Source organism: Culex pipiens, chromosome 2 (genome assembly GCF_016801865.2).
Source record: "Culex pipiens pallens isolate TS chromosome 2, TS_CPP_V2, whole genome shotgun sequence".
Lineage (NCBI taxonomy): Eukaryota > Metazoa > Arthropoda > Insecta > Diptera > Culicidae > Culex > Culex pipiens.
The window spans coordinates 219,486,134-219,508,737 of NC_068938.1; the positions used below are offsets into that span (position 1 = coordinate 219,486,134).

The 22,604-nt window shown below is 38.9% G+C and overlaps 1 protein-coding gene across 1 annotated transcript in view; it reads right to left on the reverse strand.

Moving 5' to 3' along the window:
• LOC120425838 (trace amine-associated receptor 1) overlaps positions 1-6,108 on the reverse strand; it is a 79,463-nt gene extending 73,355 nt beyond the window's left edge. Inside the window, exon 1 of the mRNA XM_039590459.2 lies at positions 5,852-6,108. The gene's annotated coding sequence lies outside the window, so the exon portion shown is untranslated. The remainder of the gene's footprint in view (positions 1-5,851) is intronic.
• Between the last annotated feature and the right edge of the window lie 16,496 nt (positions 6,109-22,604).

The window sequence follows — 22,604 nt, forward strand, 5'->3', positions numbered from 1 at the left end:
GAGCAGCTCGTGCAGGTTTCATGAGGTAAAGAGAGAAAGCAAAAAAAAAGTCTTTTCCGTATACTCTGGTACTAGTCAGCGGCAGTCCTTCGACATACTGCAGCCAGAGCAGGATTACTGATAAGATTCCGTGCTGGTGATAGTGTCACACTTTCACTATTGATGAAGAAAGGAAAAAAGTCCTGAAAGCAAACTGATTTCCTTTTTTTTTTTTCTTGCATCGATGTGGAACATTCGGAGACGGTGTGACAAAATTTTAATAAAAAAGAGCATGAAATAAGTAATAAAATCCACTATTTTTTCGATAAGGACATCTAATCATACCAAAAATTAATTAACAAATATCAATTGATATTTATCAATGCATGGCTTAAAAAAAAATAAAAAGCTCAAATAAGTTGAAATTTGTATGAGGCATTTTGTGTATTTTTTATAGCAATTTCCCGCGAAGACTGGAGGTTTTTAACAACATTTTATGTTTTCATTCGGCCTTTTCAAACGTCAGGCTAAATTTTTGAAACTTCAAACTATTATTTTCCTTAAATAACCTTTCATTTGCGTCAAAGTCAGCTAAAATGGATAAAACATAATATGCGTGGTTATGATTTTTTTTAAATCTCGATTAAATTTTCAAAAGGCCCTATCTGCATAGGAAACCCATGAGGGATAGGTTGTTTTGAAAATTTAATCTAGAAATGTGTTTATATCGAAATTCGATGAAAATTAAAGTTGTTTGGATCACCTTAACACAGCGCACATTGGGAAACATCGAAGCAAAAAACGGACTTAATTGATGGCGATCCATTAGAACTTTCAACCCGACATTTTTATGTAAAAAAAATCCAAGGAATCGATTGGTGATAGTGAGAATAATTTATCCTATTTTTTGCTGTTTTTTTTTTTTTATTTGTTTGAAATATGTGGATTTATTTCGAAGCTTATTTTGTAACTTTTTTCCTTCCCCTGCTCAATTTGTTCTCCCGTGTACCAGTAAACTCTAACACCGTTTGAATTAGTCAGCTGTTGAAAGGTTCCCCATATCTCAGCTTAGGTTAATTACTGCACTGATGTTTTAGCCAAAAATTTCCAATAAATGAAATGAAATGAAAAAATAAAATATGTGGTTAAAATGTTCAATGCTTTGACATAACTTTTTCTTCTCTCTTCTCTTCTCTATCAAAATGAGTTTCAGGTACATTTTGCGGGTTCTCACTATCGCCAATTGATTCCTCGGAATTTTTCACGTAAGACAGAGTTATGTCAAAGCATTGGTCATTTCAGAAATACATTTAAAACTAATAAAAACAGCAAAAAAATATGGTAGATCGACCTTGTCCGTGGGTTCTCTCTATCACCAATCCATTCCTTGGAATTTTTCACTTATGTAAAAGTTATGTCAAAACATTGAACATTTTAGCCACATATTTAAAACTAATAAAAAACAGCAAAAATAGGGTAAATAGGCCTTAAACGGGCCTTACGCAAATTTCCGCGGATTCTCACCAACACCAATCCAATCCTCGGAATATTTCACATAAGAAAAATCTTGGTTGAAAGTTCTAATTGACCAGCATCAATTAGGTTAGTTTTTTGCCCCGAGTTTTTTAAGTCACCCTAATGGCCAAACAAAAAAAAATCGCGTGAAAATATTTCGGCCAAGGATTTTTTCTTATGAATCATGCTGTTTTCCTGGGAAACTGCTGTATAAGGAAAACTTTAGAAGGGTGAAACAAGAAATTTATCGAAAACTTCTTTTTTTTAGCTTGGGAGTGTAAGTGATATTAAGAAAATCTTTTTGAAAGGCAGCATTTTCCTTGCACTCAGGACACACTGAATGAGTTCTTTAATCGAAATATGCATTTTTCTGGAATGATATACACGCAAACATATTCCGGTGAACATCGGATGCGCATTCGGCTTTGACCATCCGATGTTCAAACCTTTGAACATCGAACGTTCAAATTTCGTAAAAATTACCAACACAATTAAAACTTATTTCAATGTATGTGTGAACCTCCCTATCGAGCTGCTCTCTTCTTCTTTAACTTTGTTTCAATAGCGGGGATTCTTCCTTCATCGCGTTTGACAGTTGGAGTTTTTTTTTGCTAGCGCAACGTTTTGTGTTGCCTGGAATAAATCCGTAATTTTCCGGATCTTTCATTAAAATTTAAATTTCAGTGTGTTAAGATCAGAAACTTTTTTTTTTTTTCTGTGAACCGACATCCCGGTCGCGCTGCAGGTAAGGCAGTCAACGCTTTGAAATTCTTGCTTAATTTAATTACGAGTACACTGAATCAACAGGAAATGGCCGCTAACTTCACCTGCCAGGACATTGACGCGTACGCGAACCTGATCGGCATAAACTCGTTCTGCAAAACGTGGCGAATGGCGTGGCAGCAGAATGAAATAGACTGGCGCCGATAACAGAGCGGAAGTTTTGCGTGCCTATGCGTGGTTCTTCCGACCGATCGAGGTCTATCTGGTACTGGTCGAGCATGACCAAGCGGAAGCTCGCATGAAAACCACCGGTACCGCACGGCCGACTGTTCCGGCAGAAAAATTTCGATGCGCTGGAATCGAACGGCCAAAGACCACACGGCAGAAACAATTGATTAAGCAATTAGTCCTGATTTTGTTGATTTCAACTCTGCTACTAGAAAAGTGGTTTGCCGATGACTGGAGTAACAAAGATTGATTGTTAAACGTTCGTTTTAAAAGCTGAATTAAAAAAATATTTATCGTTTTATCAATTATTTCCTTTTGTAGGGAATATTAATCAAAATAGATGTTTTTATTTCTTTAACTTGAAAATTAAACAAAATAAATCTATTGTTTTCAATGTAAACAGTTTGATTTAGTTTAATTTTGAAATTAAAGCAATAAAAACATCTGTTTTGATTAACATTCTCTTAAATAAATTAAATTATACCCAAAATACTCATTAAACAGAGCCATCTAGTGACAAAACATTGAACAGAGCCATCTAGTGGCGAAAAGCGGTACTGCCCAGCAGCGGCAATGTACGGTGGCGCCGCCAGTGTTGAATAGAGAAAACAGCAAAAAGCTGCACGGGGCGACACGCACACAATCAAAGGAAATGTCAAATTCCATTCAAAGCAAGATGAACATCGGATGGTCAACGCGCTTTGAGCATCGAATGATCATGATCGTTTATGACCATTGAGAGATTCGACAGAAACGTGCACGCATCCTGGTGGCGAGTAGAAGCACTACGCAACGATGTTCGGAATGACAGCGTGCTTGGAAATATTATGTTTTTTGCAGTTTTTGATTTTTATTTCCTTCAAATATTTTTTAACGTCGATGAAAGTTATTGTAAAGTGTGGCAATCGCATAAACGAATCGAATGATGTATAAATCATAGGGGCTGAGTTAGTTTTTCATGTTTTTTCCTCAAATTTACCGAAAAGATCTTTTGAAAAATTGATTTAAATAAGCTTTATTTGATTGATAATGCTCCTTATGTGTGTATTATAGCTAGAAAAAACTATTAGAGTCATATTACAGCATAATTACAATAATTTTCTCAAAAAATTGCCAGTTTTTCGAATTATTCCAAAAAATTCCAAAAAATCACCAAAATGCATTTTTAAGGTCAATATTTTGGTCAAACGGGAAGATAAGTAAAGTTTAAAAACTTTTTTATTATATTTAATCATTACTTCTAACTTTTGCAACATTTAACTCAAGTTATCCAAAATATCGATCATCTTTTTAGAAAAATCGTTTAAATAAAATACCAGTCACAATTAATCACTACAAATCACCACGCATTATGATCGTTAGCGAAATTGCCACACTTTGCAATACCCCACTTTTCTGAAAATGCTTGATTTTTCATTATAAACACGATTTTTCCCTAAAAACTGCTCAAACTGTATGGGGGCTGTCATTCCGAACACCGCTGGAACAACAGCGAACCTAGCGGAAAAAACGTCGTCGAATTCTTCAATTCGATGCTCAAAATTTCGGTACCAATGATCAAAGAATTCGCATTGGTTGTTTTGCGTGTACCATGGGACGCAAAGGTTTAACTTGTAATCTGAACAGCCAGTTTTTTTTGCAAAATATTTGTTGGTTGATTGTGAATTAAGGTTTGTAATTAAATAGATGTTGTATTAATTGATTTATATAAGATATTTTTGCAGTTTTTTTCTTTAAAAATTGTTTTTTAAGAGTATTTTTTTTTCTGAACAAATCAAATTGATATTAGAAACTCTTCTGTGGAGGCCAAAATTGTTTTTTTCAGCAACGAAAAAAGCCTTCCCATAATGAAATCTTTTCAGTTATTTATACTTATACTTTTTTGATATTTTGAAAATTTTGGTTATTACACTAACTGTAATTATTATAACTTTCGAAATTTTAAAAAATCAGGCTTAAAATTTAAAACTCAGATTTTTTACGCAACTTCCAACCGCATTCTAGTCAGCCCCCTTTTCCAGTGAAATCGCAGGGAAAATTGCAGAAAACATAGTTTTTTTTTCCATTCTGCCCCACGGGGACAAACCCTTCCCTGACTGGTTGGTTTGCCGGAGGTTGGAAAAAGCCAAAGTTGGTTCGACTCCACACCACCATCCCCAACATTGATTCTACTCTACCGAACCGATGACGACGACGACGACGACGATGATAGGGAGCCATAAAATTGTAACACTATCATTTTCCTGCAAGCTCAACACATTTTTTTTTGTTCGTGTTGCCACAAAACACTTTCCCGCCAAAGGCGGAAGGGGCAATTGAGGGTTGATTTTAGGGTTGGATATACGGTGGGAGGGATGAGAAATAAAAATCCGACCACGGTTATTTTCACCGAATTCGAGCTTTGGAGTTTGGTGAAATTTAGCAGTGGTAGCGATTTTCTCATATGGTGCTGATTAAGTGATAAACGTGAGAAAGTGGGTGGAATTTGCATGGAAATGTAGCAAAAGCATATTGGTTTAGAAAACGAAATCATTCTAAACCAGACTATTTTCATCTATTATTTTTTCTTCTCAATTTTCAAAGTTTCTTAATCAATCACAAAGAATTCATAAACCACTGTGGCAGCCCTCATCACTGCACCTCTAGTACCTTCCACTGTCTAATCACGCGAATATATTTTAATCCTCCCTCACAATGCAAACCACTTAACAAGACCCTCGTAAACCACAACTCAACCGAGATTCCTCAAACTTTTTGTGTGTGCACATCATTTCTCAAGAGTTTATCCCTCCTTAAAATCCTCTCTCAAACAATTCTCCTCTCCTTTCACCTCACGGCCAAAAGCTCCCCCACACTTTCAACCGTAAAAATTTGTCCGAGCAAAAGCTCAAGCAGATATTGGTTTACGGGACTCGTGGTTTTTATTTTTATCCATCATTTTTTACGACTCTGCTCGGAGAAAAACTTTTGGTTTATCCCTCGTCCCTCAAAGGGGATGGCATCTGTTTGGGGCAGCAAAAAAAAAAAAACTTTCCGGCAGTCACCAAAGTACGACCTTAAACCCTTTTCAGCAGAGGGGAGGTCAGTGCTCTTTTGACGAGAAAGCAAAGTTCTGTTACAGTATTTTTTTTTTTTTCGTAGGGGGAAGACTTGTGGGTACAACAACTTCAATTGAATTCCTACGCAAGAACGCACTTCAAGCTGCTTTCCTGGAGAGCTATTTCGGATCGTTTTTAGGCGTGCCATCGATGGAATTTCGTTTTCCGGGAAAAATCTATTCTCAAAGCGTCGAAGAATGCATCTTATCGAAGTACTTGTTGTGCTTGTTATCCTCTTCCAGGAAAGCCAGCTTTCCCACCTGAAGTTTACTTTCCTTGCCAAAAATACCACCTTTTCGTACACTTACATTTTCCTTCGGCCCACTCCTCGGAATCAGCAGTCAACAGCTCACGACCAGGTTCACGATTTCTTCTCTCTCGCCCTCCACTGAGTTATCGACACATAAGCTCGGTGAGGTTATTGCAATATGCAGAAGAAGCCGGCCTGCCTTGTAGGACGTCGTTTCATGACCGGCGGCGATGAACTTTATGTTTGACTGCTTGAGTGCCACCACTTTGAATTTTCACACAACAGCACTTCTCCACTCTGTAGACCGACGTCCTGCCAAGTTCTGAACAACGTCTCGACCGGCCCGACCGAGGGGATGATTATTTTATTTCGTTATTTCTGCACTCCGGAAGCTCCGGAACACTGGAATGGAAGAAAGAACGGAAGAGCAAAGCTCTGGTGAGACTTTGGGACTTTGAGGGGTGATAAAATTTTGATGGCGTAGTAAGATTTCACTCTAATCAGATGATCTGTGTTTTGTTGAGCTGGCAGTGCTTAAACGAGCGAATAACTGTGGTGTTAATTTGTGATATATTGCCGGGGAAAGGCCGAAAGTTTATCACGAGGGTGATAATTGGACATAAATCGCCACAAAATGATTTCATCCTCAGCAGCAACTTTATTACAGATTTTAAGCACAAATTAATAAATCTTCCCTTAAAAATGACCGACTCCTCAAATTCAACTCATAAAATTTTTCTCGAGCCTTGCCAAAAATACAAAATAAAATTTAAACACTCAAACTTTTCCCATTAATATGTACCTCTGGACCATTAAATCACTCCGAAATAGTGTAACTGTACCGTAAACCACGAGCCATAGTCATGAAACGGAGGAAAAAATTGGGAAAAAATAAAATTGGAGTCCAGAGACCCCCCAGAAGCGTCTGATGGAGAACTTTTTATATCGCTTGTGTTGCTCAGTAAGATGGAAAAGAGAGATAGCTATCTAGTCGTTGCAATAGAGATGCTGTCCGATTTTATATGAACAAAGAAGGTTTAACAATTCATAAACATTAATTATTTCTAAAAAAAATTGTACTTTTTTGAAAATCCTTCAACTGCTGTTGCGTGAATTTTCTATTGTGATCTCATAAAATTTCAAAATGAGGTGAAACTATCATAAGTTAAGGGGTTACATACATGTAAATCGGCAAAAATGTCAGAGGTTTGTTTGAGCACACCATTAAACTTTTTTTCCAAATTCTTTTTTTAGGGCATTAAAATATTCCTTTTCATCTATTAACAAAAAAGACATTTGGTTGTAGCATTGCCGAGATATAAATTTCTCAACATTGCTTCGACCAAATCGGCTCAAAATTTTGGTAAAGACTCGTTAAACCGGTCCCGTGTGCATGTCGAAGGCCGATTTTCGAAAAGTTAATTTTAAAAAAAGATAAAAATATTTTTCTGAGTCGTGTGGTGTTCGTCGGGGGGGATCAGAGTGTGATGACGCGCGCGAGAATCGGCGAGAAAGTGGTGGAAGATTCTGGAATCCTTGAAAAAGAGGTTCGCGTCGAGGCCTTGGAAGTTGGGCCATCAGTCGTGTGGTGTTCGTCGGGGGATCAGTGTGTGATGTCGCGCGCGAGAAAGTGGTGGAAGATTCTGGAATCATTGAAAAAGGCATTCGCGTTGTCGTGTGTATGTTGAATTTCTGCAGTTGAGTCGGTTGCTCGCGTTCCGGACGGGGTAAATTCGTAGTGAAGTTTGCTGTGAATAAATCGTGCGCGAAGAATTCAACGAAGTTTTTAGAATTAATTGGAACAGTTGGGTATATGAACACTATTTGAGGTTTACATGACATCGAATTACTCGTAAATCTAAGTTCATTTAGTTTTGGAAGCCCATCCCATAGCATCGTTGCTCGGATGGCACGCCGGTGGCAAGAAGTAAACATTACGCGAGTGAAGAATTGATAAGTCCTTCTTATAACGTCGTAACTCAGGAGGCATCGATTATGTTTTACTTTCTATTCATATAATCTACTAAGATTGAATCCTGATCTATTTTCAATTGCACGTAAATCGTTAATTATAATTACATTTCGTTTTGAAAGACCTTCCCATAGCATCGTTGCTCGGATGGCACGCCGGCGGTAAGAAGTAAATAATTACGCGATTGAGAATATAATTAAGTCCTTCTCAAAGCGCCGTAGCTCAGAAGGCAGCGATTATGGTTCACATTCTGGTCATATCATCTACCAAGATGAATCCTGACCTTCCCTTTCCTTCCCCTACTAACACAAATCCCCCACTTCCCGTGATGCCTGAAGGAGATGCTGTGGATTCAACGGTCTCACGCGGTGTCAACAGGTATAGAGCAACAAACTCTATGTCTGATGAGTCTGCAACTTCAAATATCGGACTAACATTCCTACCTTTGTTGAACTGCATCTCCTTGGGGGGGCGCCGGTATTGACTAAAAGCAGAGATCTTCAGGGGTTATACAGTGAGGATGATTAGCTCCCACTATTCATCTGTTGGTTCATTGTGTAACTTCTGCCGATCCGTCAATAACGGAGTAGCAGCTCATTGGCAGTCAACCATGCTCATGCTCTCATGCTCATGCTCATGCTCAAAAAAGATAAAAATATTTTTCTGCTTTTCATATAAAAAATCGCTAGTTTTTGATTTTTTTTATTTTTTTTTTAAATTCAAAATTTCAAAATCGGGCTTCGTCATGCACACGGGTTATGTCTTGGGAGTCTTCACCCAAAATTTCAGCCAATTTGGTGCGTCCCATCTCGAGATATCGTGGCACCCGCAAATCAACTTGGTGTTCAGAGAAAAACGCTCAGAAAGTTAGACAGTTTGCTTTGCGCATGGCAAAACTCTGAGATTAAATCATCTCTAACTCAGTTAAATCATGAAATACCTTCATGAAACTTTCAGGAGTGATTGAAAATCATCTTTTAAGTGGATTTAATAAATTGTCTGTAATATGAAATTTTGTGATTTTCTACATGTATGTAACCCCTTAAATGAATTTCATTGTAATTAAAATTAAATTGATTGAACCACCCTAACCCCTTCACTTTCATCTCGATAACCAGCCACAAGCGGAGAAGTAACTGACTGTCCGAGCCCCGTCCCGTGTCCGGAAATAGCTGCTACTGTTCGCTGTCCCGGCGCAAAAGTTATGCTGTTTATCAATTTGCAAACCATGTGGCGCGCCAGGAGATGGCGTACCATTTTCGCTCCTCGAACTCGACGATGACGGCGGGCATGATCTATTGCACTTGGTGGCCACATTTGGCGCGCGCCATGTCAGGGTTCCCCATGGGGAATGCCCTCCCGGTCAGCCAAAGGCAGCTTGGCCGCCAGCCAGTAAACCGTCGTAAACAGACACTGACTGACACCACGGGGAGACACTAAGAGAAAAAATGTTTAACATTTTTAAATTAATGTTTTTTTTTTGTTTCATTAAAATAAGTTATGTGAAAAATAATTATTTTTTTATTTATTCGAATTTTCAATAATTAATCTTCCAGTGCAAAATGCATCGATAAAGCTCAGTAAGTTGGTTCGGAAATACCAACGGCACGGCGCGAACCGTACCATCCACTTTCATCTGATCGAGAAGTTTCCTGACATGATTGCTTTATGAGGTGCAAAACTGGTATTGTTGAAAAGTTGGTCCTCTCGTTCAACAACACCCGGAAGCCGCACCCGGGCTGGCGCTGAGTTGGAGTTTGCGGTGGGAAATATTTTCCGCTCGGATCTCACTCGTATGCTCGTTGGAGCACACTCGGAGAGTACAAGTGGGCTATCGTGGGCAATTCTGGCGAGATTAAATTTTATGTAATTACAACTAAATTGCTGCCAAAATGTGTCACGGGGACTGTGGGAGGTAAAATTTGATATTTTTATGCTGGCCTAAAATAATTTAGTCGCAATTATTTTCAATCAGCTTGTGTTCATTAAGTTTGTCATTCATTCATTTTCCTATTTCTAGGCAATTTCAAGTCTATTGAGCATTCGAATAATATTTAATCTAAGCATTCCCTATGTCAAAAGAAGCCATTTAGCTTTTCCATAAAATTGTCTGCGCTTTTCAAGAAAAAATATTTCAAAATTCTAAAACCCAGCGCTACATTTGAAATTGCCAAAATTAAGAAGATTATAAGCACCTTGAAAAAAATATTTTTTATAAATTTTATTGAAAAGGCCAAAGAATTTCACAGTAGTTTCACTTTTAACACAAAAAAAATCGAACCAGTAGTTTCCGAATTATCACGAGTTAAAAAAAAAGCCAATTAGGTAACAATGAGAAAAATATAAAATAAAAAGCTGTATCACAACAAAAAGCAGTCAAATTAAATCTAAAAGGAAATTGTAGGAAATTTTGTGAACTCTACAAAAAAATTTTTTAGGGAATTTTTCCGTCATGAAGCATTTTTAAGTTACAAAAAAAAGAATTTTTCGAAAAATTTCAACCTAAAAATTCCTATAATAAGTAATTTTCTTGCAATTGATTTTACATCTAGAAATATTTTATTTCTTTCTGTTTCTGTTCGCAAAAATGTCTCATATGCATTATCATTTCCCAGCTTGCTGTTTTTGCTTATGGGACATTCTTGCGAACATGGGCAGTACATATAAAAAAAATGTCATAAGGGGAGTTCCTTCAAAATCGGACTCCAAATCAAGGGGCAAAACAAAAATCTTTAAAAATTGAATGGAAATGTAAGAGCAATCAGCTGAAATCCATTTAAAATGCATTTCTCTGCGTTTAGAACTATTTCAGCTTGTTTGGGAATGTTCAAAAATGTTTTAAATTTTTGCGAACTGTCTCACAACTTTATAAAAATGATTATGTTTTTGTTAAATCTAAGATTCTTTTTTTAATTAATGATAACAAATCAACTGGACTGCACAGAAGAAAAAGTTTTATTTTTAAATGTTGAAAATTTGATAGGTTGAATATTACCCTTTTTTGAGTAATATTACATAAAAATGTGTAAAAGTGTGAACCTGATGAATATTCATCAAAAACTGATGAAAATTCATAATTTTCTGGGGTAAAATTTATCTTTTTTTTTTTTTTGACGTAAAATCTGTCACCATTTCCTGATGAATATTACCATCATTTTTTTTTTCTGTATGCTATAGAATGCATTTTCTTCACTTTTTTAATTAAAATGTTGGAACCATGACCTAAAGTAGAAATAAATTTAAAATATGTTTTTCTCTTTTAATTTTTTTTTCAATGTTTCAGAAGATTTTCAAGATATAAGATGAAAAGAACTGTAAAAAAAGCATTTTTCGAAAAGGCTTCGATTTTTGTTTCAAAAGTATTTCAAAAGCTATGAAAATTGGACTTATGGATGCTTGAACACAAGAACCAAATGCTTTTTTTATGAACTAAAAAAATAGATCCTTGTTACAATATTCTAGAAAAGGAATTAAACTATTATATTTTTAACTGAATGACTGATTTTGAGAAACAACAATACATTTTTGTTTATGTAAACTATTATTAGTAGTAAATGTATTATAATATTTTTAGCCAAGTCGGACTTTTACCCAACAAAGTTCTGCCGAGTTGGATACATACGACATTTGTTGAAAATTAGTGTTCTGCTACGGGTTGCATACTAAATTTTCTGCAATTTCAGAAATGCACTTTTAAAATAGATTTTTCAGTGAAACATTTGTTTTCACGCTTTAGTTTGGAGTTCGACAAAAATGATGAAAATTTGTGTTTTTTATCAACTTAAAGATGGCAGGAAAAGTCTTCTAATTTGAATCCCGATTACTTTTACGAAAATTTGGATGCACACAGAAAAAAAATGATGGTAATATTCATCAGGAAATAGATTTTGTGTCATTAAAGAGTGTAATATTACATCAGAAAATGATGAATTTTCATCAGTTTCTGGTGAATATTCATCAGGTTCACATTTTTACTCATTTTTTAGGTAATATCACCCAAAAAAAAGAGGTAATATTCAACCTACCAAATTTTCAACATTCCAAAATTCATTTTTTTTTTTGCTGTGTAGGAAAAATCAAACACATTATTAAAAAGGTGCAGGTGGTTATGTTCTACATGACCAATATGACAAAGAACTTTGTACAAAACTCCTAAAAAATATTCTATTTTATTTTATATTTTTAAAACATTGCCTATGTATTTAATCCTAAATAATTTATTCCTATAAAATGTTTTCAATCTTTGGCACCTCTGTGGAAATAAATTGCCAAAACACGAAAATATTGCCAAAACAAGTATGTTTCGGAAAATGTCCAATCAAAATGGTAATTTTCATGTCCAGTATCAAAAACCATGAATTTTGATTCCCATATTGCCCCAAGTTGTATAGTTCGATTAATGTCCCCCCGGGAAGACCTTCCTCCAAGGGAATGGCCACTCCGGGTGTGGCCAATCCGGTCAAAATGGCCATTTTCATTACAAGTTTCAAAAACCATGAATTTTGATACCCATATTGCCCCAAGTCGTATGGTTCGATTAATGTCCCCCCAGTAGAACCTTCCCGAGGGCACTGGCCACTCCAGGTGTGGCCAATCCAGTCAAAATGGCCATTTTCATTACCAGTTTCAAAAACCATGAATTTTGATTCCCATATTGCCCCAAGTTGTATAGTTCGATTAATGTCCCCCCGGGAAGACCTTCCTCCAAGGGAATGGCCACTCCGGGTGTGGCCAATCCGGTCAAAATGGCCATTTTCATTACAAGTTTCAAAAACCATGAATTTTGATACCCATATTGCCCCAAGTCGTATGGTTCGATTAATGTCCCCCCGGTAGAACCTTCCCGAGGGCACTGGCCACTCCGGGTGTGGCCAATCCGGTCAAAATGGCCATTTTCATTACCAGTTTCAAAAACCATGAATTTTGATACCCATATTGCCCTAAGTCGTATGGTTCGATTAATGTCCACCCGGTAGAACCTTCCCGAGGGCACTGGCCACTCCGGGTGTGGCCAATCCGGTCAAAATGGCCATTTTCATTACCAGTTTCAAAAACCATGAATTTTGATACCCATATTGCCCCAAGTCGTATGGTTCGATTAATGTCCCCCCGGTAGAACCTTCCACAGGGCACTGGCCACTCCGGGTGTGGCCAATATCCTATAAATGTGGTCCCAAGCCCATTGCCCCAAATCATTCTGGTCTGGTGACCGTCCTTACAATCTTCATAAGAACAGAATTCCTCCCAATTTAGTGCACAAACTGTGTCTTTCAATGTGTGCGTGTGTGTGTGTGAGCAATAAAAATACCACCGTGGATCCGCCTTTGTCGAAACCTCGTAAGGCACTGAAATTTTCTGAGGCTATCTGTTAGCTTAACTAGTTCGCATGAAATGTGGCAACAGTGGTGCAACATTCTCGCGTGACAGTTCCACGAAAACAGGAGAGGAGGCAAAATTTGCACCATGTTGCCACATTTCATGCGAACTAGTTAAGCTAACAGATAGCCTCAGAAAATTTCAGTGCCTTGGTTTCGACAAAGGCGGATCCACGGTGGTAATTTTATTGCTCACACACACACACGCACACATTGAAAGACACAGTTTGTGCACTAAATTGGGAGGAATTCTGTTCTTATGAAGATTGTAAGGACGGTCACCAGACCAGAATGATTTGGGGCAATGGGCTTGGGACCACATTTATAGGATATTGGCCACACCCGGAGTGGCCAGTGCCCTGGGGAAGGTTCTACCGGTGGGACATTAATCGAACCATACAACATGGGGCAATATGGGTATCAAAATTCATGGTTTTTGAAACTGGTAATGAAAATGGCCATTTTGACCGGATTGGCCGCACCCGTAGTTGCCAGTGCCCTCGGGAAGGTTCTACCGGTGGGACATTAATCGAACCATACAACATGGGGCAATATGGGTATCAAAATTCATGGTTTTTGAAACTGGTAATGAAAATGGCCATTTTGACTGGATTGGCCACACCCAGAGTGGCCAGTGCCCTCGGGAAGGTTCTACCGGGGGGACATTAATCGAACCATACCAATGCCAGTGCCCTCGGGAAGGTTGTACCGGGGGGACATTAATCGAACCATACGACTTGGGGCAATATGGGTATCAAAATTCATGGTTTTTGAAACTGGTAATGAACATGGACATTTTGACCGGATTGGCCACACCCGGAGTGGCCAGTGCCCTCGGGAAGGTTCTACCGGGGGGACATTAATCGAACCATACGACTTGGGGCAATATGGGTATCAAAAGTCATGGTTTTTGAAACTGGTAATGAAAATTGCCATTTTGACTGGATTGGCCACACCCGGAGTGGCCAGTGCCCTCGGGAAGGTTCTACCGGGGGGACATTAATCGAACCATACGACTTGGGGCAATATGGGTATTAAAATTCATGGTTTTTGAAACTGGTAATGAAAATGGACATTTTGACCGGATTGGCCGCACCCGGAGTTGCCAGTGCCCTCGGGAAGGTTCTACCGGTGGGACATTAATCGAACCATACAACATGGGGCAATATGGGTATCAAAATTCATGGTTTTTGAAACTGGTAATGAAAATGGCCATTTTGACTGGATTGGCCACACCCAGAGTGGCCAGTGCCCTCGGGAAGGTTCTACCGGGGGGACATTAATCGAACCATACGACTTGGGGCAATATGGGTATCAAAATTCATGGTTTTTGAAACTGGTAATGAAAATGGCCACACCCGGAGTGGCCAATGCCCTGAAGAAGGTTCTATCGGGAGGACTTTCATCGAACCATACGACTTGGGGCAATGTTGATACCCATATTATCCCAAATCGTATAGCTCGGTAAATGTCCCCCCGGGAAGACTTTTCTTAAAGGCAATGGCCACTCCGGGTGTGGCCAATCCGGTCAAAATGGCCATTTTCATTACCAGTTTCAAAAACCATGAATTTTGATACCCATATTGCCCCAAGTCGTATGGTTCGATTAATGTCCCCCCGGTAGAACCTTCCCGAGGGCACTGGCCACTCCGGGTGTGGCCAATCCGGTCAAAATGTCCATTTTCATTACCAGTTTCAAAAACCATGAATTTTGATACCCAAATTGCCCCATGTTGTATGGTTCGATTAATGTCCCCCCGGTAGAATCTTCCCGAGGGCACTGGCCACTCCGGGTGTGGCCAATCCGGTCAAAATGTCCATTTTCATTACCAGTTTCAAAAACCATGATTTTTGATACCCATATTGCCCCAAGTCGTATGGTTCGATTAATGTCTCCCCGGTACAACCTTCTCGAGGGCACTGGGCACTCCGGGTGTGGCCAATCCAGTCACAATGGCCATTTTCATTACCAGTTTCAAAAACCATGAATTTTGATACCCATATTGCCCCATGTTGTATGGTTCGATTAATGTCCCACCGGTAGAACCTTCCCGAGGGCACTGGCAACTCCGGGTGCGGCCAATCCGGTCAAAATGGCCATTTTCATTACCAGTTTCAAAAACCATGAATTTTGATACCCATATTGCCCCATGCTGTATGGTTCGATTAATGTCCCACCGGTAGAACCTTCCCGAGGGCACTGGCAACTCCGGGTGCGGCCAATCCGGTCAAAATGGCCATTTTCATTACCAGTTTCAAAAACCATGACTTTTGATACCCATATTGCCCCAAGTCGTATGGTTCGATTAATGTCCCCCCGGTAGAACCTTCCCGAGGGCACTGGCCACTCCGGGTGTGGCCATTCCAGTTAAAATGGCCATTTTCATTACCAGTTTCAAAAACCATGAATTTTGATACCCATATTGCCCCAAGTCGTATGGTTCGATTAATGTCCCCCCGGTAGAACCTTCCCGAGGGCACTGGCCACTCCGGGTGTGGCCAATCCAGTCAAAATGGCCATTTTCATTACCAGTTTCAAAAACCATGAATTTTGATACCCATATTGCCCCAAGTCGTATGGTTCGATTAATGTCCCCCCGGTAGAACCTTCCCGAGGGCACTGGCCACTCCGGGTGTGGCCAATCCGGTCAAAATGGCCATTTTCATTACCAGTTTCAAAAACCATGAATTTTGATACCCATATTGCCCCAAGTCGTATGGTTCGATTAATGTCCCCCCGGTAGAACCTTCCCGAGGGCACTGGCCACTCCGGGTGTGGCCATTCCAGTCAAAATGGCCATTTTCATTACCAGTTTCAAAAACCATGAATTTTGATACCTATATTGCCCCAAGTCGTATGGTTCGATTAATGTCCCCCCGGTAGAACCTTCCCCAGGGCACTGGCCACTCCGGGTGTGGCCATTCCAGTTAAAATGGCCATTTTCATTACCAGTTTCAAAAACCATGAATTTTGATACCCATATTGCCCCAAGTCGTATGGTTCGATTAATGTCCCCCCGGTAGAACCTTCCACAGGGCACTGGCCACTCCGGGTGTGGCCAATATCCTATAAATGTGGTCCCAAGCCCATTGCCCCAAATCATTCTGGTCTGGTGACCGTCCTTACAATCTTCATAAGAACAGAATTCCTCCCAATTTAGTGCACAAACTGTGTCTTTCAATGTGTGCGTGTGTGTGTGTGAGCAATAAAAATACCACCGTGGATCCGCCTTTGTCGAAACCTCGTAAGGCACTGAAATTTTCTGAGGCTATCTGTTAGCTTAAATAGTTCGCATGAAATGTGGCAACAGTGGTGCAACATTCTCGCGTGACAGTTCCACGAAAACAGGAGAGGAGGCAAAATTTGCTAAGTGCTCTCAGCCAATCAGCAGCCGGAATTTTTCCTGCATTCATTTTTTATTTTCATCTTAACTTTTAAGTACTTTAACAAAGTTTTATCAACTTTGTGAGGTAGTCAACTTGTACTTTAAGTCTTCCCCTTTCGTTTGATGGGTAAAACATAAAGATTGTTTGAATAGGGGGGAAGATATAAGCATTTGAAAAACGACACAAATCGTTACACTTTCGCTACGCGAAATTTTGGATTGACACCCGTAGACAGTGCCCTTAGGACAAAGTTCTTTGTCAAAATTATTATTATGGCCAATTGAGCTAAACAACCAAAAGATTCTCAATTGACCGTAACAAATAAAACAATATGCTCTCATTTGACCAATTCTACTCTTGACAACCTTCGTAAGCATTTTCTCCCCTCCCAAGTGATTTATGTTGCGTTATATCAAACATTTTTTACGTATCCAATTTCAACCATCATAAACCACAGCAATACCCGTAATTACTGTCCTCTGAACCATTCCGAAGCTGCCCGGCGGAACCAGCGGAAAGTAATATTTCATTGGACCCACCCAGCCGTTTTCTTGCGCGATTTTTCGCTTCCTTTCGTTCCACTCACTTGGATTATTTCACCGCGTGGAAAAGAAAAACATTGTCAAAGCCAAACGTTTCGAGTTTTCTACAAAAAGGGGTTGTGCTGCAAGTCAACCGTAAAAGAAAGGGACTGTTAAACCGTAGAATCTGCAAAAAGTGCTGTCGCATTTAATGACATTTCACTGTCAACTACTTGCGCAGAGCAGAACTGAAGAAATTCATTAACCGCGCGAGTCTGGTTTTGAGTGGTATCTAAATCTTGAGATTGAGAAGAAAATGCACTTTACTGTTTTCGCTTGAAATAATTTGGAAAAAGTTGGGTGTTCTCTCTGCTGGAAAATGAGGGGAAAACAAGCGCTCCATTATCCGTTTATGGCCCTCCGGCGCACGTGAAGACATAATCCGCACAAAAAATTTCGGTGGAAAACTGCCCGCAAAGCACATTTGTCGGCGGAAAACTTTTATTGCCGAACGAAGCTTTTTCCACCCTGGCCACCTGTTGTGCAACACTCAGCAGAAGACTATTTGCCGAGTGCTAATTTATGCTTGTTTGTGCGGTTGCACCACCTTTAGCCGGGGATTTTCTTTTTTCGCTCTCTCTCTCTCGGGAAAACTTTTGATCATAAAGTTTGCCGGCATTTTCCGTGGGCAACGAAGCGACGCACATTTATGTAGAAGTGTAGAACGAAGATCTCCATCCTGAGAGTGAGTTTATGACTTGTTTGCCGTTTCAATTGGCTTTGGCTTACAGTGCTTTGAATTCATTTGTGTCACGCACAACATTGTTTAACTTTTCTCAAGTGGCGTGAAATTAGATTTTGGAAATGTTTGCATTCGTTGAATTGAATGAGAAGGGAAAGCCACCTGTGAAACTGACCTGGCGTTTAAATTCATGGCTACCTTAGTCCAAACAATTGTACGTGTCCAATAGGCGTATAAATTTTGTTAATTGGTCCTTCTGTTTGTTGTGGCTCAGTTGCAAATTTCCGCTTAAAAGCATTGTAGAACAGAACAAGAATCCAGATCAAGGTACAAATTCTTGAAAAACATATTTAAATGAGAATCAATACAAGAAAAAAAAAAGAAATTCTGGATACGATTTAATAATATAAAATGTTTACAATTCAAAGTCTCAACATTTAATCTGGATTTCCCACTCCCTTTCAACAGGGAAATGCAAATTGCCGTGGCGACACCGCTAGGAGGAAGTCGTACCACAGAAGATTTAAAATGCAAACAAGCCACCTAATTAGGTGGATTAAACCACGCATCCACTTATGTATATGAATGTCACCGGCATTGCCTGGCACAACGCGCCTGAACACCTCGCTTGCTCTCCGGGACCACCGTCTCAGATGATATCCCTTCGCGGAAGAACACCGTAGTGCGAATAATTAGCTGAGAATTTATTCATGCCACCACAAACCACTCGAGCTTGAAATTATCTTGTACTGAGCAACTTCTACTGCCGCAACTATTCGTCTTCTAGTTAAATCTGTGGATTAAAGACCCGCCTCTTCAAAGAATTAACATGGAACTGGATTTCCGTTCGATAAAATATTTACAAAACTCTCAATATCCTTCAACACACGTTGTGCCAAATGGGATCAGCTCCTTCAAACGTATTCATTTCGTTCAACTTCCAATGTTCAAAGTATGCCATTGCCATCACATGTGAAATATTAATTCATTCCTCAGTGATACCGTATATGTGTTCACAGACTTTCCGTTCATGGAAAATCAACCTTCCTGCTCAACGTGAAACACGCTCAACCCATGAAATGGAATTCAAATATGCAATTTTCTATTTCACTGTGCGCGCTCGAGTCATCGAGTTTCGCAATGCAATCTACTGTTTTTTATTCCTTCTTCGATTTCGATCATGTTTGCAGGGAATCACGATCTGAATTACAGAAACGCAGAGCTTCAGTAAAGTATTTACTTCATTCGTGGATGAATCCTCCTCTTTCAAGAAAAAAATAATCTTTAAGAATCATCCCTTTGAAAAGCTTCAAGCAAACATCAACGGCTCAAGAAAATGTGGCACCTCAGTTGTTCAAAAATCTTTACAAATGTGACAGAATTAATCATCGTGGAAGGCTTGACTCAGCTTCCGCTTCTTTCTTTCCCAATGCCGAATAAACGCGGCTGGGAAGATTGTAAATGAAGTGGAAATTTAGTTTCGGAATATTAAGATGACAAGTGTGAAGAATTTTATGACAACGAATGAGATTCAAATACAAAATCGAATTTATAAGAACATGTTAACTTTAAAGAAATGTGATATATTTTTTGATTAAAGTCGGGTAGCTTTTTCAGCGACTCTGACTCCGGCTTCTGGAAACTTTAGCAACTCCGGCTTCAACTTTAAAAAGATCGTCCTATACAAAGTTGATGATAATTATCTGACCTCGGCTACCAAAGATTCAGAGAATCCTAGTAAACAATTTCCTCTAAACAGTTAATCAAAAGTCTTATAATTTTCTTCATTATAAGAAATAGTAGACATTTTATTAAACATATTAAATCAACAAATACAACAAATGAGCAATTCTATTCTTGAGTATTAATATAACAGAATATCGTATTTTTCAGACGACAAACGAAAATCATAAATATTTTATACAGCAAAATTAAGAAACAAGCATGTAAAGTCCACTATGTGTATCCGCGTTGTTACACAGTAAAAAAAATCTTTGGAAGGTTGAAACAGTTGACACTTCAATTTATGTTGAATAAGTGAAGTAACATATAAAAATACGTTAATTTACATATAATAAAAACACATATTTCTTATATTTTCTTACACAAATCCTCTTAAAATTCTCGGATGGAATATTTCCATGTTATTTTATTGAATAACTACTATGTGTTGTTTCGAAACTTTTTATCTAGATTCACTATTATGACGTCCAGTACATATATTTTTTCAAGAATTGTTGAAAAAACTGTGTTTTTTAAATAATTTTACAAAGCGTATTTTGTTGAAAAGTTTGACTTTTTTTCAAGTTTTAAAAAGGGTGCATTCTTGTCCATCTTCAAAAATATATGTCAGAGAACATTGTCTACAATATTCTTATTCAGCAATTCCCCATGAAAACAGCATGGAAAAAAACAAAAGTGCTCGGATCGGGCTCAAAACTTTTCTGAGGGTTTCCAGGCCAAAGAATTAGACCCGTATTTTTTTGGCCATTAGCCTACGCCGTGTTAGGGTGGTCTGAAAAATGGCCATTTTCGTCGATTTTCGCAAAAACCACTTTTTTCGAAAAATCATAACTCCTCGTCATTTTAAACTGATTTCAATTGTCTTATGCGCAAATTAAAGGTGATAAGTTGGCCTTTCAAAGAAAAATAGTAAGAGTAATAGTAATAGTTTCAAAAATCTAGCCTAACATATAAAAAAGGCGTATGAAACTTTAAAATGCCGTTTTGACGGTGTCTGGACCAAAGAGCCTGTGTCTGGAAATATTTGTATCGGATTCCCCGGACATTTTTACATTACATACTAAAAAATGGGAGGAGTTCATTAACAGGATTCCGAGATATGATTTTTTGAAAATAAATTCCGTGTTTTTCGACGCGCCGCGCGCAGAAACCGGAAAATGACGAAATATGCAAAAAATCAACTTTTTTCACTAAAACTGCGTTAACTTTAAAATTTCAGCGATGACCTATACATGTCTGGGTACCAGATTAAAAGACGCAACTTTTGGTAACCAGACATGTATAGGTCATCGCTGAAATTTTAAAGTTATCGGAATCCTGTTGATGAACTCCTCCCATTTTTTAGTATGTTATGTAAAAATGTCTGGGGAATCTGATAAAAATATTTCCAGACATAGGCTCTTTGGTCCAGACACCGTCAAAACGGTATTTTAATGTTTCATACGCCCTTTTCATATGTTAGTTCTAAATTTTTGAAACTTCTTATTATTTTCTTTGATAGGCCAACTTATCACCTTTCATTTGCGTATAAGACAATTGAAATCGGTTGAAATGGCGAGGAGTTTCGATTTTTTCGAAAAATGTTGTTTTTGCGAAAATCGACGAAAATGGCCATTGGGAAATGGTCACCCTAATGGCCAAACAAAAAAGTACGGGTCTAATTATTTCGGCCAGGGAACCCCCAGAAAAATTTTGAGCCCGATCCGAGAACTTTTGTTTTTTTCCATGCTGTTTTCGTGGAGAATTGCTGTATTTAGGTAATGTGATCCGGCTTTTGGTTGCAAACCAAAATTTGTTTTATTTCTCAACAGATGTTTAAAATTCCTGGTCAGTGGCTTGAAAAGGGCCTTAAACGTTTTTAAAGCAATATTTAAAAAGTCTAAGGGTCTCAACACTGACTTATTTTTGTTTTGATGCTCAATTTATCTTTAAAAGAAAGTGGTTTAACTAGACAAGAGGGTGTTACCATAATCTCATCTAATCCAACCTTGACAAGCCGTCAAGGTGCAATTGAATAAAAACACGAATTCATGTTCTTTTGCAACATTCCAGACTAAAAAAAAAGCTCGTCAATGAAACTAAGCCCTTGCCGGCAGCCGTTTTGTTCAACTTTGACAGCTGGCTCGTCCCATAAAAGGAGCATCGCATGAATTTGTAATAAATCATCAGCTTTTCAGCCCTTATCTTAACCTCCGAGTTCCACTTGATGCTTTCTCTCTCTCTCTCTCTGCCGACACCAAACACCATTTGCTCTCGGTTGGTCGTTTGTGTCTGATGATGATTACCACCACTGAGGCTACAGTGACGAACGATGATTATGGCGATGATGATGACGAGCAGGGTGGGGAAGGTGTTTGTAGTAATAGTACTTACACGTGCGTTAATACGGATGCTGCACACCACGTGGGACGGGTGGCGGATCCTTTGCGCTTAAAAGGACTCCCTCACTATTTGCTTTTCATAGAGAGCGAGATGAGCGATGAAAAGCTTGAAAGCACACCGGTGAACACGAGATTGATTAAGGAGGGGGGATTTGTACAAGTGATCTCGAGCTCGGCGGAATAACCGTGAGGCGTGATAACGAGAGGATAAATTATTCACATCTTGCTTGCTTCCACGGTGGAGTGTCACCTGCTGCTGGATCCGGTTATTATGCTGTCGACGGATTAAAATGGCTTCCTTCGGAAAACTGACACCGACCGGGACAGATCGCGAATCGTAACTGGAAAAGCCATTCACCGTAATCAGCTATCGCAACTGAATAGAAGAAGTAGATTCGGTGAAAAGGACTCTTGCTCCGCCGGAAGCCTCTTCAAACTATTTTGAACCATGAAAGAAACTTTATCCCACCCTTGAGGCACCGCCCAAAGGCGAAATAATTTAATGAAGTTGAGCTTTTCTGCTGACACGACAGAATGTCTTATGCAAGAATTTTTTTTATCCTGCCCCCTTGTCACTTGAAAAAATACAAAGACTTGAACAGCACAATTTTGCACAAACAACTCGTAGTTTTAATTGCATCTCGGCAGAAACCAGGTCCCCGGCATGAAGTGGTGACCAACAACCAAAGC